At 41.8% G+C, this 18,835-nt stretch overlaps 2 protein-coding genes across 10 annotated transcripts in view; one reads left to right on the forward strand and one right to left on the reverse strand.

The window, feature by feature from the left end:
• The window catches only part of LOC136678065 (splicing regulator ARVCF-like), a 293,541-nt gene that overhangs the window by 271,199 nt on the left and 3,507 nt on the right, over positions 1-18,835 (reverse strand). The gene's annotated exons all lie outside the window — the stretch shown is intronic.
• The window catches only part of LOC136678068 (transport and Golgi organization protein 2 homolog), a 39,786-nt gene continuing 37,217 nt past the window's right edge, over positions 16,267-18,835 (forward strand). The window contains exon 1 of the mRNA XM_066655883.1: positions 16,267-16,374. The gene's annotated coding sequence lies outside the window, so the exon portion shown is untranslated. The remainder of the gene's footprint in view (positions 16,375-18,835) is intronic.

Consider the following 18,835-nt stretch of genomic DNA (forward strand, 5'->3'; position numbering starts at 1 on the left):
AAAGGGCTTGTGGTTTGAGAGGAATAAACATTTGACAAATAATAAGAAGGATACATTTGGAATAAATAGGTGTTATAAACACTATTGTTTTCCTTTGATCCCCTGCGGTGTTCTGTGGAGCATTGTCTCTGTGTGGAAATAATTAGCTGTTTCTAGTTGAAATAGTACACAAGGTTTATAAGCACTGTTCATGTGGGTTATCAAGTGCTACAACTCCCTCGTTATATGTTTCATACCACCTTAAAAACCACCCGTCATGCTCCATGCAAAGAACCTGAAGAAAAAGAAATGTTTAAGCTTTAAAATGACAAGAATGACAAATGACAAAATGCCAGTATGGACAATGTGCCGCATCATTTAAAGATCAGACAAGGGCTGCTATTTGTGCTCCTGGGCTCAGTTTTTCACAGCACACAGAGTTGAGAGGGTTGTGGGGTTGTTTCCTATTCTCCTCCAAAAGTTACATAGTGCAGTTTCTGTGGTGCTGAGCCCAGAATAGCAACAATAGAGGCTCTATTCTCCCTACTGGAGGTCAGTGAAGCACCGCAATGATTTTAAAGCTGTAATTTCAAAGTAAAATACTACATAGGGTTCTTTTAAACACCAATTATCAGTACCTGACTTCACTGAGATAATATACATTTTCTAATATCAATATTCTAATAATAGTGATATTCTGATTTGACATGCATGGAGTAAATATCAGGGCGGCACGGTGGTGCAGCAGGTAGTGTCGCAGTCACACAGCTCCAGGGGCCTGGAGGTTGTGGGTTCGATTCCCGCTCCGGGTGACTGTCTGTGAGGAGTTGGTGTGTTCTCCCAGTGTCCGCGTGGGTTTCCTCCGGGTGACAGTCCTGTGAGGAGTTGGTGTGTTCTCCCCGTGTACGCGTGGGTTTCCTCCGGGTGCTCCGGTTTCCTCCCACAGTCCAAAAACACACGTTGGTAGGTGGATTGGCGATTCGAAAGTGTCCGTAGGTGTGAGTGAATGTGTGTGTGTGTGTGTGTTGCCCTGTGAAGGACTGGCGTCCCCTCCAGGGTGTATTGGATAATGGAGTAAATATCATGATATTGCCACTCACTAATGTCTATGGCCACAAGAATACTTCCAAGATCTAATGTGAAGCCTTCAAAGAAGAGTAAAAAAAATGCACCCAATCTCCCCATTTGAGAAGAAACTTTGGGTGAGCAGGAATTTGCAAACATTTGGTCACAACACAGGCCACTGTGGGAATTCTGTGCTCACTAGGGTGCATCGTTTGCACTATAAGATTGTGGACAGTTCCCACTATGCCGTTGGACTTGGACACTACTGCAGAACAACAAGATGCCTCATAATACAGCACTGCACAGTGAATATGAGATTGCTTAGGATAGGTTCCCTAGTGTCCACAACTTCTGCCCAGTGTAAAATGCAGATGATGATTGTATACAATCATCATCATTGTCATTGTCTAGACCAGCCTATGATGGACTGCATACTCATTACCAAAGAAACGAGCGCCTGCTGAATATGTTTTGCATTTTGTTCCGTCGCTGCTCCAGAAAATGCAAATAAATGCGGAGCCTAATTATGAGTGATGCCTTTGGAACAAGGCCAGAGCTCCTCAAAGGGAGCTCGGAAACAGATACCAACTGTATCGCAGATTATCCGTTTATGAAACATTTCTGCAATTATCACGCTGTCTGTGAAAGCTCTGGTAGAGCCAACAGTCCTGTTTGTGGATGAGGAAATTAACACAGGCCTGGAGGTTCAGCAAAACGCCAAATCTCTACATTACAATGTCTTTCAATCAATGCCCCCCCCCCCACCCACCCCAAACATCACCTGTCAGTTCACCGAAATGGTAGTCATTGTATCTACTGTTCAAATAAGTATAGAGCACATGGTTTTGAATGTTTTGGCATAACTCCCTTTCACAGACAGCATGTCAACCTGGAGCCTGTTCACTTTTTGAATCATTTTTGCACTCACCTAGCTTCCATATTTACGCCACTCTCCATGATGGAGACAACAGAAATATAATTTCAGAAATGTCCCTTGTTAACTTAACTGTTAGCCCAAGATCAACACAACACACTCATTCCAATTCTCTTTGGGCTAACTGAAGCCTTATAATATCCTCACTAGAATAAGCAGGGTTATCTAACATGCTAACAAGCTCAGCTAATATTTATAGACTGAGCAATCCAAAATGCAGCAAGTGTCATTCACTGAAATAGTTTTAAATTTCATTTAAAAAAATGTGCTATGTGTATTTTAATTGGAAATATATATATATATATATATATATAAGATCTCTTTATGCTAAATGAACACACACAAATGATTCAGTGAAGTCTCCTGCTAACAACAGCCCTGTCCACTACTTTAAGGCAGAAAGTTCTAGAAAACTGCTAGAAAAAAAAAACTTCTAGCATGGTCTGACTATGTGCATATTGAGAATGAACTGGTACAAGCTTTGCCGCCATGCAAGACTGCAACCTCTAGCAGTCCCACCTCCTTCCTCTTAAATTCTGGTCTTCAGCTGTTTGACGTGATCAGATTGTGCTGCCACCTGCTGTTCTGAGATTTCTATTTACGCTTCACCAAGCTTCCCTCGTGCCTCAGCATGCATCAGCATATCTCTCAAGCCATTTCACTGTGGACATACGGTTACAGTGTTCATTTAATGTGAAAATCAGCAGAAAGGAAAGTGCAACGTGCAAGCTGGTGTTCTGCATGCGAGTCGTATTTCACATATGCACTCCCTGCCAGTGCATGCACATGTGCCTGCTGCTTACCCTTTCTCTCGTGCGCGTTCTCTCTCTCTCTCACACACACACACACACACCCGACCTTCTAATCTCGCATAGCTCAGTGGCCGCCAAAATCAATTTTGATCAGCACCGCAGTATTAACAGCAGCAGAGCCGAGGTACAACTTCAGCTCCAGTGCTTCAGTAATCTTTCACAGGCTGTAAATCAGCACCGGAATCTGAGCCGAAAGAGCTGAATGTTCATGTACAGGGAATTTCAGGAGCTGGTGAATGCTGCATCCAATATAGCATTAAAGGAGTGTGGAGAACCTTAAGTGCCCTCTAGGTTTTTAGAGAAGGTCTAACTATCACAGTACTAAAGAATACATTTCTGCAATATGTTCTTCATTTTTATATTATACAATCTCCATTCATTCATTCATTCATTCATTATCTGTAACCGTTTATCCAGTTCAGGATCGTGGTGAGTCTGGAGCTCACCTGGAACCACTAAGCGCAAGGCAGGAATTCATCCTAGATGGGGCACCGTTGCAGGGGAAAACGAACCAGGTTCCAAGTACCAAAAAGTGAGTAGAGCTGAGCAGTGGGCAAAAAAATTATAGTCATAAGTGCAATCACATACCGCAGTATTTGCTAAGGCTTGGAAAAGACAAATACAATTAAATACAACAAGACAATTTGAGATGTTTGATAAGTGCTGGATTAGTGGACATTTAAATACTGCACAAAGAGCTGGGTCTGTGTTTGAAGTGTTAGGTTCCAGAACCTGGGATGCAAGAGAGAAAAGTTTTGATGCCTGTCTCTCATGCAACTTGATGCCTATGTATGTGAATCAAGCACCAACTGCCCATCTCCCTCCAGTGCATCCATTAACACAACTATCGATATGTTCTGGATCCACGCGCACTTGCATGACCACTCCATTCTCCGTGTTCCCTTACCTCATGATTTACAAATTAAACCCTGGAGGCACAGATAAAGTTTGACCATTCCAATCATATAGTGAGGGACTCTGAGCATGATGCTTTTGTAGGTGAGCATCAGGGTTTCACTGTATACTTTTGTGTCGTTAAATATATCCAATTAAAGTGATTCTGATTCTGAAATCTGATGCAGGAAGCTATCGGAAGCCAGTGAATGGAACGCAGCAGTGGGGTGATGTGAGAGATCTTTGGACGACGGTAGAAGTAGTGAAACGTGGATTTAAAAGTTATCCACTAATGTGAATTCATAAATGTGTCAAATTCAAACATTTCAGAGAGTTTGGAATGAACCTTGAAGAAAGTCTGGAGTAAAGCTATCCTCACTCTCTCTCTGTGTCTGTCTCTCTCTCTCTCTCTTCAGGGGTCAGGCTTCTGCAGTACAGCAAAGATCATTAGGACAACTGTTTCCCACAGTCCTCTGCTCTCAACAGGGGCAAAGCAAAACAACCCAAGCCAAAAAAAAAAAAAAAAAAAAAAAAGGCGAGGCCCATCGATCTCACCACTCCATCAACTGACCACAGGCTTCTGGGCAGGAAAGGAGAGGAAACTACTAAAAAAATGAGCAGATGCACATGTGGTATTGTTAGGGGAACATAATACAATCAATACTTGGCCTTCGCATGTGGATAAACCAGGGCAGATTGCATATCCTCATGTCTGAAGTGCTGCAAATTGCTTTTTCTTCCCGTGTTGTGCCAGGTTAGCTGGCATTCGTCATTCTTCTCCAGAGGCACCGCAGCTTGGTCTCCCAGGATTCCCCAGTGAATACAATTAAGCAGCTCCTAGCCCCAGACATAATCAAGTCAGAGTTAATCCATATACTAAGACAAGTGCAGGCGCTCCATTTGGCAGTTACAGGAAATATCACTGGGACAAACAACTGAAAGTCACTAGATTTTGGATGTGAACGGCTGAGAGAGACTCTGAAAAGTGCTTGGGAATTCATACCAGAAGTCATTCCCATCATGCAGCGAGAGACGTACGACAGGGCAAAGAAGATTACCGAGGTACACAGCCCGAACACGTCGAGAAATTATCCAAGGAAAATGGAGCCAGATGGATGTTTTGGTGCCATCTCAGTGATTTCCCCGTGCTATGAAGCGAAAGTCAAGCTTCAAACAGAAGTCAATGATCGATTACTTTCTCCAAGCCAATGAGTTGGACAGAAAATGAGCTCATTATAAAGCCATAAGAACTGAAATAAACCCAGAGTCCATCTACACGGCTTGCCACAGAGTAATCTACCCATCACTCTGACAATTTATCAAGTAATCAGATCTTATAAAACACAAACATCCGATAAATATACACTGGATAAATAGCAGAGCAAGCAGGGCCTAACCTAATTTATTGAGGAAGCTTTTTAATAAGTCTTAGCGTAATAGTGGGCCTGTACTGGTCAGTTTTATCCAACATTTGAGTTTGTCAGTTCAGATGAAAAGTTCGCTGACTTAACTAAAAGCAGGTTAGCTTTGGACTTAAAACTTGATTATTAATCATTCTCACAGTAGAGCTTATACTGTTATATCAGCATGGCTGTGATTGGTCACATACAAGGCCAGAGGGCAAGTACTGAACGTAATCACTCCTGTGGTGATATTCAGTAACAGCAAGACCTAGAGTGTGACAACAGTTCTACTAGCGCCATTTATTAAGCCAGTTTCTCAAAGGCATGGTAACCCACCCATTTTCCAGACCTTACCAAGAGGAGCTGTATGTGTGAACACAAAGGTCAGTAAAATATGTACCGGACACTATCCAGAATTTATCCTGCGAGCGCTATACTAGAAACTCTGGGTCATGTCAGAGAATCATGCCATGCCTCACATGGGTCGCTATACATGCGCCGCCCCAAATCAAAATCATGCTGAGCATTTCCAGCTGTGAGAATGTGTCTCATACGTAACCTCTCCGGCTGAACGCTTTATGTGTGAAAAGACAACTCCAGAAAATCATGTGAAAACATCTTTACATAACAGTAATGAGTGACAACAGATTATTTGTCTGTTTGTTTCATTCATTCATTATCTGTAACCGCTTATCCAATTCAGGGTCGCGGTGGGTCCAGAGCCTACCTGGAATCATTGGGCGCAAGGCGGGAATACACCCTGGAGGGGGCGCCAGTCCTTCACAAGGCAACACACACACTCACACATTCACTCACACCTACGGACACTTGAGTCACCAATCCACCTACCAACGTGTGTTTTTGGACTGTGGGAGGAAACCGGAGCACCCGGAGGAAACCCACGCGGACACGGGGAGAACACACCAACACACCAACTCCTCACAGACAGTCACCCGGAGCGGGAATCGAACCCACAACCTCCAGGCCCCTGGAGCTGTGTGACTGCGACACCTACCTGCTGCGCCACCTTGCCGCCAAACCCTCTGCAGCATCACATGACTTCTGTAGACACACCCACAATTTGACTAGGCACTCCAGGCCAGAGAGCGACCTCTAAAATACCACTCATGTATCGCATGACTTCTATAGACACACCCAGAATTGGACTAGGCAGTCTAGGCCATAGAGCGACCTCTTCTGTTTGTTTCAGTAAGAATTTATTTGGCCAACCTACACAAATAGGGCCACAAATAGACTGGGGCTTTACAATTGCCAGGCTACACATACACATTTTCCTGCACACTAGCTTGCCACTTTGTGTAAGTCTATGTTTCTACCAGTCAGTTAGTTTCATTTATAAGCTAGTTAAGATTTAAGCTAGCCCGGAGGACAAGCTAGCTGCTGAGAATGTAGAGCTCTTTTTGAAAACCTCTAGTGCGATATTACATAAGTGGAGATATACACCTACGCTGTGTCCGAAACTGTGCGCTATTCACAATATAGTGCATTATGTTGTGGCTCCACCATTTTGTAGTAGTATCCGAAAACAATTTTCAGTGCATTCAAACAATGCCACAATGCACTGCAAACCCATGTACACTAACATAACAGATTACTCATAATCTAAAATCCAAAGCCCACAAGGTAGTGTCCTAAATCATTCACCATCCTCCTGAATTCAGTCCCCTATAATAGTGCACTATATAGTGAATAATGTAGCAAGTAGTGGATAGGGAGCCATTTCAGACACAGGGGTATTGTTAAAAGTCTCAATGCTGTAACAATCCGTAGATGTCATGCTACCCATGCTGTCTCATAAGTCAGTGCCTCAGAAGGCAACGTTTGACCTTAAGGTATCTGTAAACGAATCAGATTTGAGACACGCATCAAAGGCAGCCATGCGTCTCGACATTGCGAGGAAATTATTTTGGAGTTAATAGAACAAAAAGCTGGCAGCATCACATAATACAGTGGACTTAGGCGTGACTCAAAGTCTTCTTCCTCAAACTAGATATTTTATACCCAGCCTATATAAGCACCCATGGAATGTCATGGAATGTCCAACCAAATGACTTGGAAAAACTAACTGCATTGTAATCTGCTTCAAGATGTTTAACACTAAATGATGCAGTCTGGGTTGAGTTGGGTCAGTCATTCAGGGTCAGTCAGTTAGAATTAAATAAATGAGTTTAATAGTAAATCTAAACGTGACTTCAGAATGGTTGTGGATGCTAGTTCTTGCCGTATTTAGTTTACTAGCATGTATCCGTGACCCACCTATCATTATCAAACCTTTTTCGGTTGTGTTTAAAGTGTCACTCCAACATTACCTTGGTTTGGATGAAAACTGGAAAAAACTTTCTTAACTGAAAAAAGAGGCAGCTGTTCTTATCTACTCCAGTCCTGTTTGGGCTCAGATGGCATGTTTGTGACTGAAACATGATTATTTGATCATGTGACGTAAACAGGGCAAACATATACTATAAACTCAGTCATCCTGGGGTGAGGGTTTCTCACTGAGGAAGACATGTCAGGCAGTTGTTCCCTGCATGATGAAGTAATCCGATCAGAGTACTGTGCATAAAAATACACAAACAAGCCAGTGGCAAACCTCAGCTGTTTCAATCTGAATTAACGCCAGGAAGGCAAGCAGGTCAAAAGAGGTAAACCAGGAATTATTAATCTTAATCTGGTCGAGTGCTGTTAAGTCCGGTACAGAGAAAGAGAGAGCGAGAGAGAGACTCACACAGCTCTGATTGTCTCTTGCTTTTATCCACTGTCGCTCAGAAATAAGGGTCACAGATCAAACTGAAACAACCCCCCCCCCCCCATTCCATCCGCATGTAGATAGGGATTTGCCTCTTAATTGCTGTCTGCAGTTATGGCCTCCTCATCCTTATAGAGAACAAAAGGGAAAAAGCTTAGCGTCCGGTCGGCATGTCCTGGAGTGATGGACGGTTTTTAATAACTCTTCACACACACACACACACACACAGAAAGAGAGAATGAGAATACGCTGGGAATGAAGCATTGTATTTCTGTCAGAGCAATAGAGCTGTTCATCTGAAATAATAATAATAGCCCTAGTGAGGTACACTCTGCCCTTAAGACACAATACTAAGCATTAAAAGATCATAAATAAATAAGTATTACAATACAGGCTCAGGTATGGGACAAAAACACAGGCGTTTAAATCACAATACATAGCCTGAAGTTTTTGTAAATCTGACATTTCTTTTCAAATGAAGGTTAATAACAGGGAGTTTGTGCCACTTTGCTACAGTAACAGCCTCTACTCCTCTGGGAAGGCTTTAGATTAGATGCTGAAACATTGCTGTGAGGATTTAATAGCAGTGACATAAACATTAACGTGGTCAAGTGCTGAGGCGGGATGATTAGCTCTCAATCCCAAAAGTGGTAGATGGAGCTCTATCCCCACCCACCTCCCAAAAGTCCTGGAGAAGTGGGGGCTTTTAATGCCCCTCCAGTCGACCCTTGGCATTTGGCCTGATGACATTAAGCTGCGGTGGCATAGTGGCTCAACAGGTAGCATCATACTCACACAGCCTCCCCACTTTAGGTGACTGTCTGTGAGCTGTTTTCCGTGTTCTCCCTGTGTCTGTGTGGGTTTCCTCCAGGTGCAATGGTTTCCTCCCTCATTCCTAAAACACATGTTGCTAGGCTGTGTAAAACTGTCCTCATGGTGTTAATCTGTGAGTTTGTGTGAACCCCTGTGAATGACTGGCTCGTTGCCAGTGAATCCGGGGAGAAACGTGACCATGAAGAGAATGAAGCAGTTACAGAAAATGAATGAATGAATGAATTAACTAAAATTAGGCTGCTCCTGAGTGACTCAAGTAGCTGAAATCATTAGTTATAGAATGGGGTCTACAAACTTTTACGATATATAATGATTCTTAGATTAGTTAAAGCAACACAAGGTAGCATTTCAGGAAAGTGCCGTACAAACAAATCATGCTCCGCAAGTGTAGGGGTGCTCAGGAGAATGAACACAGTACTATATCATTGCTGTCCAATTAAAAACACGTATCTCCAAAAAGCTTTTAAGGAACAGGAAAATATAGAGCGATTTATACCCATTACAGCTCAGAAATGTAAAAATATCTTTGTGACGCATGTCCAAAAGTTTCCTATGCAAAATGGACTCGTGTATTGTTGACTGCAAATAATGACAAACACAAATTTCGTTTAGTGAATTCCAACGTGCCACGTCCTGCAGCGTATTCTCCAAAAACATGAATCCATGTTTTTTTACTATCCTGATTGAAATCAGTATATTTAATTCTATATTCTATTCAGAGATTGGAGAACCGTTCTGACCAATCAGAGGACTCGTTAGGCATGTGTTGAATGCTATTGGCTAGGAATCCTGTTTCTGTGACTGAGAGCCTCCAACTAAAAGCCTTCTCCAGTCGAGGGTCGGTGTAGAAAATGGAATGGAAAAATGGGACTTTACCCTTTCGTGCCTAACGAGTCCTCTGATTGGTTAGAAGGGTTCTCCAATGTCTGAACAGCTTTTCAGTCTTTTTAATATTAGCTGCTATGAACAGATGGATATGTAACAAATGTAAAAAAGTGAAAACCGCTAAAAAAAGAAGATTGTTTTGATCGGACAGCGACGGTACATCATTCTGAAATATATTCAGTATATAGTCTTTCACTCAGGGCTGTAACAGGGATTCCCTTCCAAAAAATAAATAAATAAATATATTGAAATCATGTATTCTGTCAAACCAAATATTACATAAGATCACAAGGAACATAGTCATAACATGTTTTAGGTGCTGTGCAGGACACGTCTATGACTATCCTCGGAGCACCCACACACACACACACACACACACACACACGTAATCAACACCCTCACTGCTCTGAATCCCTTTTCTCAACTAAAGAAAACACACACACACACACACATTAGATTTATGGCCCGGTGAATTTGCCCCGAGCCAAAAGCAATAATCTATAAGAGCTTAAACGCGGATGTGTCGAAGAGGAGGAGAGCGAGAGCAAAACAGGTGCCCCCCCCTCCCCCCTCTCCACTGGACCGGAGAGACCACAGCATACCAAACACACACAGACAGACAGACAGACAGACAGAGAGAGACAGAGAGAGAGAGAGAGAGAGAGAGAGAGCGAGAGAGAGAGCGAGAGAGAGAGCGAGAGCGAGCATGGGGGGCAAAATAGGTGTCCCCATACAAGATTAGAGTCACCACTGCATACCAAACAGACAGACAGACAGAGAGACAGAGAGAGAGAGCAGGTGTGTACTCAAAAGGGCCATTCATTCTCCTAAAAACATGGGAGACAGATCGTACTTCGCTCAAAACTTTTCCAATACATCTCTCACTCTATATATATATTTTTTTACAGATCTTCATTTCTTTAAAATATATTCAGATCAGCCACAAGAATAAAACTGCTGACAGGTAAAATGAACCACATTGCTTACCTTACAAGCACATGTCAAATGGTGTGTTAAATAGAGCAAGGTGTCAAGTGAATACTCATCTCTTGAAGTTGGATTCTGAAAAGGGACAAAGTGTGTTTGTAGTCATCATTTTCATTGTCTGTACCCGCTTATCCAGTTCACGGTCGCGGTGGAGGTACGGAGCCTATCCATTATCACTGGGTACAAGGCGGGAACACACCCTGGAGGGGGCACCAGTCCTTCGCAGGGCGACACACACTCGCACACAAGGACAGTTTTGAGGCGCCAATCCATCTACCACCATGTGTTTTTGGACCATAGGAGGAAACCTGAGCATCCGGAGGAAACCCACACGGACACACGCCACCCTGCCGCCCCATTTTTGGTCAGTGTATCTCAAAACAGCAGGTTTTCTCCAGGTATTTCTGCTACGCAGTTGTTGGAACTTGACAAAAGTGTTCAGAGGAAGAACAAATCAATAGAACCTCAATGAAAACATTGTGGCATTTTGACATTTTGGCCTTTTTTCTGCTTCTAACACATCGACTTCAAGACTAGCCTACTCTTAATTTGCTGCCTAATGTATCCCACCCCTGAACAAGTGCCATTACAATAAGATTCACTTCACCTGTCAGTGGTTTTAATCTGTCCAACATGGGTCCTGGAAATGTCTTGCTGAAATAACCATGGACTCCTTGAGATAAAACATCACATTTATTCATTCATTCATTGTTGGTAACCGCTTATCCAGTTCAGGGTGGAAGGTTTGGAGCCTCCCCAGAATCATTGGGCGCAAGGCAGGAATACACCCTGGGGGGCACATCACATTTATGTATCTCTAAAACCTTTCCCCTTTCTATCCTTTGCCCCTCACTCCATCTTCCACTCTCCCTTTTCTCTCTCTCTCTCTCTGTATTTTTGTTTTTCTTTCACTCTGCATTTTTGGAATCTCCCTCTATGTGCTCGGAACCTCTTTTCCGTGTCCTTTCTCTCAATGTCCTCTGCATAATCGCTCTTTCTCTCTCATTCTTCATGTCTCTCACTCCCCCCGTTCTCTCTGGAGATGCTTGCTCTATCCTCACCCCACTCACTTCGTCTTTCTTCATCTCTCTTCACATTGCGCTCTGCATTTCTCTGTATTGTTTTTCATTTGTTATGAAATGTGAAACATGCTTTTAATTGTCATTGCACACCCGTACAGCAAAGCAGATTCTCCATTCAATCCATGGCAATGCACACACACACACACACACACACAAGTTCTCTCTCCCACACATTTTCAGCACACACACACACATACATCTAGAGCCGCAGGCAGCCACTTCAGTGCCAGGGGAGCAGTTGGGGGGGTAGGCACATTGCTCAAGGGCGTTTCAGCTGTGGATGCTGAGGGAGGATAAAATGTGATTGAAATCTTTACCAGTTGCTCTGTTTGGCGGCAATAATTTAACTCCAAAATAGATGCAATACCCATCCTCCTAGGGCTGGATGATGTGGCCAAAATGTATCACAATATATTTCTAAACTTCAGTCGATATAATTCAGATATCGATATAAAAAACATAAAAACCACCAAAAAACTGCCGAGAACAAACATTAACCTCCTGGTTTTGTCAATATTCATACTTTTAAACTAACTTTTTTTAAATTGAGGGCAGCACCCTGTAATGATCGTCAGTCAGTGACAGATGCTGTAAATAATGTATACTTGTATTGTTGGACACCTTCATTCATTCATTCATTGTCAGTAACCCTTATCCAGTTCAGGCTTGCGGTGGGTCCGGAGCCTACCTGGAATCACTGGGCGCAAGGCGGGAATACACCCTGGAGGGGGCGCCAGTCCTTCACACGGCAACACACACACTCACACATTCACACCTATGGACACTTTTGAGTCACCAATCCACCTACCAACGTGTGTTTTTGGACTGTGGGAGGAAACAGGAGCACCCGGAGGAAACCCACACAGACACAGGGAGAACACACCAACTCCTCAAAGACAGTCACCCGGAGCGGGACTCGAACCCACAACCTCCAGGTCCCTGGAGCTGTGTGACTGTGACACTACCACCATGCCCCCCTAATAAAAAAAAAGAAATAATAATAATAATGTGGTATAGAAATCAAATTTGGTTGGGAAACACACCATATGAAAAACTTAAAAGTTAAATGTATGATAAACGGAGTATATATATATTTTAGACATATATGTGCACACCATTCATGAACCATTCTTCCAACATGCAGCAAAAGTGGTCAAACCATTTAGGTACTGGTAGGTGTCCAAACATTTTTGGCCACTTATTAGACAGCATTACATTAAAGGTTTCACGAGTATATATTTTTTACATTTATATTGTTATACTCTTCCTTCCAGTTCCCCAGACTAATGAGATCAGTCAATAAGGCTGTTTGGTCAGACTGGACATTTTTTTTGTTTGAAAGTTAACGCACTTTTGAGTGACCCTAATAGGCTGCCTATACGACACATTCAGCAAACTGTGTTCAATGTGAAGCTAAATAAATTCAAACTCACAGTGAAGATAAGACACAAAAACGCTGTAAATTGGATGTGGCTGACATTATAAGGACACTTCATTATCATATGAAGTGGAACAGCTGACGGTCCCTGACATTAACATTCCTCTGCCATTGTGGCCGAGCAGAGAAAAGGTTCTCCATGGGAATGACTGTCCAGTTTGGACGAGTGCTTTCCATCATAGCAGTCTGAAGGGCATAGTTTGGCTACAACTTTTTTTCTCCCTTAGCAACCATAGGCTCTTTTCCTCATTACAGTGGCTTGTGAAGCGTTTTAAATTGACAGAGCCATCACTGTTGGATTTTATTAAAGTTGTCACTGGCATTTCAATATATTTTATACTTAATGAATAATACTTAAAAAATAAGAGCAGTCATTTCCAATCCACCTGTTAGTTAGGTCTCTCCCAATCCCACAGTTCTACAAAACTAGGAGGTAGAAGGACAACACAAGGCTCCTCAAAGATGGGTGGGTTACTAGTTCAATCTCAGTTGGTGATGTATTTAAAAATATAAATAATTGATTTGGTTTCATCTTTTTTTTTTTGTAAAGTCTTTCTACATATCGGTCGCTTTTGATGTTATTGAAGTGCATACTTCAGCAGTCATTGCACGTCTGAAATAATGGCTGCCTCCATATATCAAATGTGTGGACAAAAATGTTATTTTTAACTTTACAATGTGTTTTTAATAAACCAGAGTAATCCCACCATATTATAGATTATAAGTTTTACCATCTAATGTTTCTTTTAAGGAGAAGTATAACCCAATTCTGCTGCATCAGCTCACAAACACCCTATGGATAACATTATGCTGAGAGATGAGGGAGAGGTAGGGGTTACTTACTCACCCAGGAGAGGGAGAGGAAAAGGGGGGAGGGGGAGAGAGAGGGAGAGAGAGAGAGAGAGAGAGAGAGAGTGTAAGACCCAGCTACATAGCCCATATTATACAGCCCTCGTAATATTTTCATTTTTTTACCCAATATTCTCTCAATTTTTTAGTCATTATCCATTCCACAGGTTAGCAAGGTCCCCCCACCCAATCACACAATGCTAGCGAACAAAGTGAAGACTAGCACTTTTTCTCAAAAACATTTAAAAGCCTCTTCTTTACAACCAATGGCTAATGCTACATCATTGAAGCTCAACACGCTTGGAGGACACTAACTGTCCAACTCTGTTATGTTAGCTAACAGACTACATTTGCAGGCAACTATTACAGAAGAAGATAGCAGGATGTCCTACCCTACAGGGAGAGAGAGAAGAGAATATCTGGGCCACAAAGTAAAGTATCTTAAAGTGCCACGTTTGGATTGGTTTAACTACAAGTTACATTCATTCATTCATTCATTGTCTGAAACCCTTATCCAGTTCAGGGTCACGGTGGGTCCAGAGCCGACCTGGAATCACTGGGTGCAAGATGGGAACACACTCTGAAGGGGGCGCCAGTCCTTCACAGGGCGACACACACTCACACCTACGGACACTTGAGTCACCAATCCATCTACCAACGTGTGTTTTTTTGGATCAACGGAGGAAACCGGAGCTACAAGTTACATGATTTGCAAAATAAAATAATACAAATTTCAACCTTGTATTATGCTGGGATCACATTACACAAATTTACCCCGATTTGGACACAATTTTGTCGTATGCAACAAATTCCCAGCGTAGGACACGGAAAGCGTTGGGGACAAGGAATGTTCGTGTAGTGTGACATAATCAAAAATCAGCGATGTGGCATCTGGAATGCCCCACGACACCCTGCCGAAAATCTAGGATGTCTGAAATATCCTACAACACGTTCCTTGGCAACGACCAATAGGAGGTCAGAACGCTCTCTGGCACACAAGTAAACATGGAGAAGAGAAAGAGGGATGTAGCTACATTTATGTAATGCTCTTGACATGTTGACACGTTACCTCATTTTCTCTTTTGCAGGATATACAATCCATACTGTCCTCATCATAACACCCAGGAAAAAAGGTCTAAAATCATATTCCCATTGTCTTCTTTTTTTTTTTTGGGAACACAAAACTGCCAGCGTTACACACAGCGATTACGTAGCACTGGCTGACAGTTTCTTGACCCACCTCCCCTATGACCTTTGAACTAGTGTTGCCAGTTTCCCAACCAAGACATGACACAAAAATAACTTTTACGCTAATCTGACACAGTGAATGCTGTGAAAAAAAAACAAAAAACATTTATCGTGCAGTCTGATCTCAGCATTAAAAGACTCAGCTCACAAAACACTTGGGACAAGCTTGAGATGAAGAGATGATGAATCTGCACTGAAGAAACACTGAATATAGTTGTCAAAAAGAGATATTGTTGAAAAGTGATTAATTTCATTTTAAATCTATATTTTATTCTTATTCTCTTATACAGTGGAACCTCTACTTACGAACGCCTATACTAACGAACTTTCCAAGATACGAACCAGGCATTTGAATATTTTTTGCCTCCACCAACAAACCATGACTCTAGAAACGAACCCGAGCCTCCGCTGAGCCGGGGGCTGGAAATGGCCACTGCCCCCAATAGGCGAGTCTCCCAGCGCGCCCAGACTTGAGTGAGCTTTTAAGATTAGCAAATTGTAATTTTAGCATCGAAACAGACATTGAAATTCGTGCTAAGTTAAGCCGTATCTACGCTTCGTCTCCCCACATTCACCCGCCTACTCTCCGTTATTCCACCCACCCCCACCTCCCGTCATACAGCCAGTGCCCGTGTTACTCCTCCAGCCAGTCGTCACGTTTTCGATATGTAACCACTTAACTTTATTTCTTTTTTATTACTGTTACCACTGTATTTATTTTTATTTTTAGTAATGCTATATGTACTTTTTTTTACTAATTTGAGAGTTTTGTAAACATCTAATAACATATATATTCTGTTCTCTTTTCTCTTCTCTTTTCAGTTTATAACCTTGATGAAGCTTGTTTATAGAACAATTGAGGGTAATAACATTTATACTCCCACTGATGTGGGAAGAGAGTGACCAAGTCGCAACCAAGTAACATCTCTGTAAACTTTTCTCTACTTCCAAATAAAACATCCTTACTCCCTTCACACACACATGACTCTGTCTAATTTGTTCTCAACAACCTCAACAAACACCTCGATCCAACAATCGGCAGAGCCAGCCAGGAGCCTTTACATCAAGAATCAAGATCCGTCTTCTGAAAAAGCCCAAAGACAAGTTTGAGCCGCAAGCTGTGCCGATTTCAACACCTGCTGTGCTCTGAGAGACGAAGGACCCATAAACAGAAACATCTGTCCAAACCACACAGTGGTGAGTTGATTGGTGCTATCATTACTGAAGGAAACAATCAATTAATGGTTATGTATTAAAACTTATTTGATGCTAAGTTAACTACATTTAATGAGGTTAATGGAGTAATACTGTAGACATAAAAGTGTGATCCTAAGCTTTATCAACCCTTTGGATGTTTTGAAAAGTATTGCTAAACAGTTATCCCAAGGATTGATTAACATCTTAGAGGTTGGCATGACTTCGAAGTAAATATAGTTCAGTTACGACATCTGTTCAACGTGAACGCGGTAACTGTGGTTTTCTTCCCCACATGGGGTTCTGGAAATGACTCGAGTACAATACTTGTAAAAATGTAGGCCTACTTTCTTTGTAAATACATAAGTCTATTTTCTGTTTGTTGTGGCATTTGCCAAGTGTTTGTCTCAGCGGTGTGGAGAAAAAGGGGGGTTAAATTAATTTGTGCTGCACATCTTATCACTTTAAACGGCCTTCTAGGCTCTCTCAGCAAGTCTTATCTTTTCACCCTCCCTTCTTGACTCTCGCACTTGGTGTATGTGTGTGTTTGTCTCTGTGTTAACTATAACGGAGCAAGGCAGAGTTGAAATGCAAGAAGACAAAGTTTCTGAAGATGGTGAAAGACCGACTACTGAGAAACATGCTTCTGCACCTCCAGGAGTTTCAGTTGATGAGATGCTTGAATGTATAAGCCAATATTTTGATGCAAGGTTTGGCTTGAAAGGGCAATGTGAAAAAATTCATAATAAATACACCATCAATCAGAAAGAAGATGGGAGTTGGGGGTTAGAAGACATCAAACGAGTGTTTGGAAAGTCACAGCGCATGTCTAATAGTGCCGCTAAAGATGCTTTACATGTTTTGCTTGCAGCTGAAATCTGGCTTCACGAGTCATTGTTGAGATGACCGGCTAAAAAAATAAAATCAAAGCAGAACAGGCAAAGGTTTCTGCATTGGCAGAATATGCACTAAAGAATATAGGTGTCAAAGAGAGACATTGCGGGAAAGTGATTAATTTCATATTAATTCTATATTTTATTCTGATTCTCTTACACTTTGCTTGAGATCTTGTCTCTTCTCTGCCTGTGCATCATCAGTTTATAACCTTGATGCTTGAGAGGAAGAATGTTTATAGAACAATTGAGGGTGATAACATTTTTTATGCTCCCAGTGACGTGGGAAGAGTGACAAAGTCACGACCAAGTAACATCTCTAAACTTTTCCATCTCTACTTTCAAATAAAACATACGTACTCTCTTCACACACACGTGACTCTAATTCATTCTCAACAAACACCTCATTCATTCATTGTCTGAAACCACACACACACATTTTTTTAAACTCCCCTTATTATTCTGTTCATCCTGAATTATGCACAATTATGTCCAAAATCGTTGTCCTCTCAACAGTGTGTTGACATCTGTAGAAAAAAAGATGTGGATCTCAACAAAGCCGGATTTCGAAGCTGTACTTGATGTACAAGTTTTAGTGTGAATAAGTGGTTCACTGCTGAGACGGCCATTGTGCTTCAGGCAATTAATTCCTGAGAGCTAAATGAGTAAATGGGGGCCTAATTATCAATTATATATTGTTAAAAGCCAACAATTACATCACGCAACCGGGTCTCTTTAGTGCAACAATCTTTAGGATCAGCTATCTCTCCTTTTACTATTCTAAAGACGGCACACACACACTGGCTGAATTACTTGAGGCTAAAAGTCCACTGGTAGAAAATGGCACCTATCTGCAGCACCCTTTTTTGTCACAAAAAAAAATCATCTACCAAGGACTACAACTTCTACTGTACACTCTCAGAGAAAGGGTACGGTAGAGGTACATTATTGGTCACTAAAAGTACCTTTAAAAGACACAGCAGTAGTTTTAAAGTCTGTCTTTGTTCCCTAAAAGGTACATTACATTCTCTTCTCCGGAAGAAGGTGTCATTTGTATTTCCTTATAGACCTGTGTAAAATAAAAGAACATAATATAAATCCTGGAGATGAAATGAGGCTTATGAAATCATCACAACGTTAAAATCTACCATTATAATAGAATAATATGCATTTATGTTAATTAAAAAGGTACTGAATTTGTACCTTGAGGGTACCACCACAGTGACAGTTATTCTAACAGTGTACATCAGCTAGTGGAGCCATAAGGAGACAAGAGCTTGTGGAGCAGTGGAACTGTGTTCACTGAAGTGATGGAGCACCACCCAATGTCTTTGGGACCAATATGGCATGTAAACCTTCCTTTAATAATGTATGTTTAATAGGATAAACCAGAGACAAGTTTCCACTGTGCTTGATAATCACGTTAGCCTAATCTAATCTAAAAGGAACAAAACAGAGCATGCTATTGATCAACTGTTTTGATACTGAACTCTATGGCACTTCTGCTGCATTCATTCATTGGAGTCTGGGCTTAAGCACCAATGCCACCAGAGCTTTTAGCACAGACACAA

The sequence above is a fragment of the Hoplias malabaricus genome, chromosome Y, assembly GCF_029633855.1.
Source record: "Hoplias malabaricus isolate fHopMal1 chromosome Y, fHopMal1.hap1, whole genome shotgun sequence".
NCBI lineage: Eukaryota > Metazoa > Chordata > Actinopteri > Characiformes > Erythrinidae > Hoplias > Hoplias malabaricus.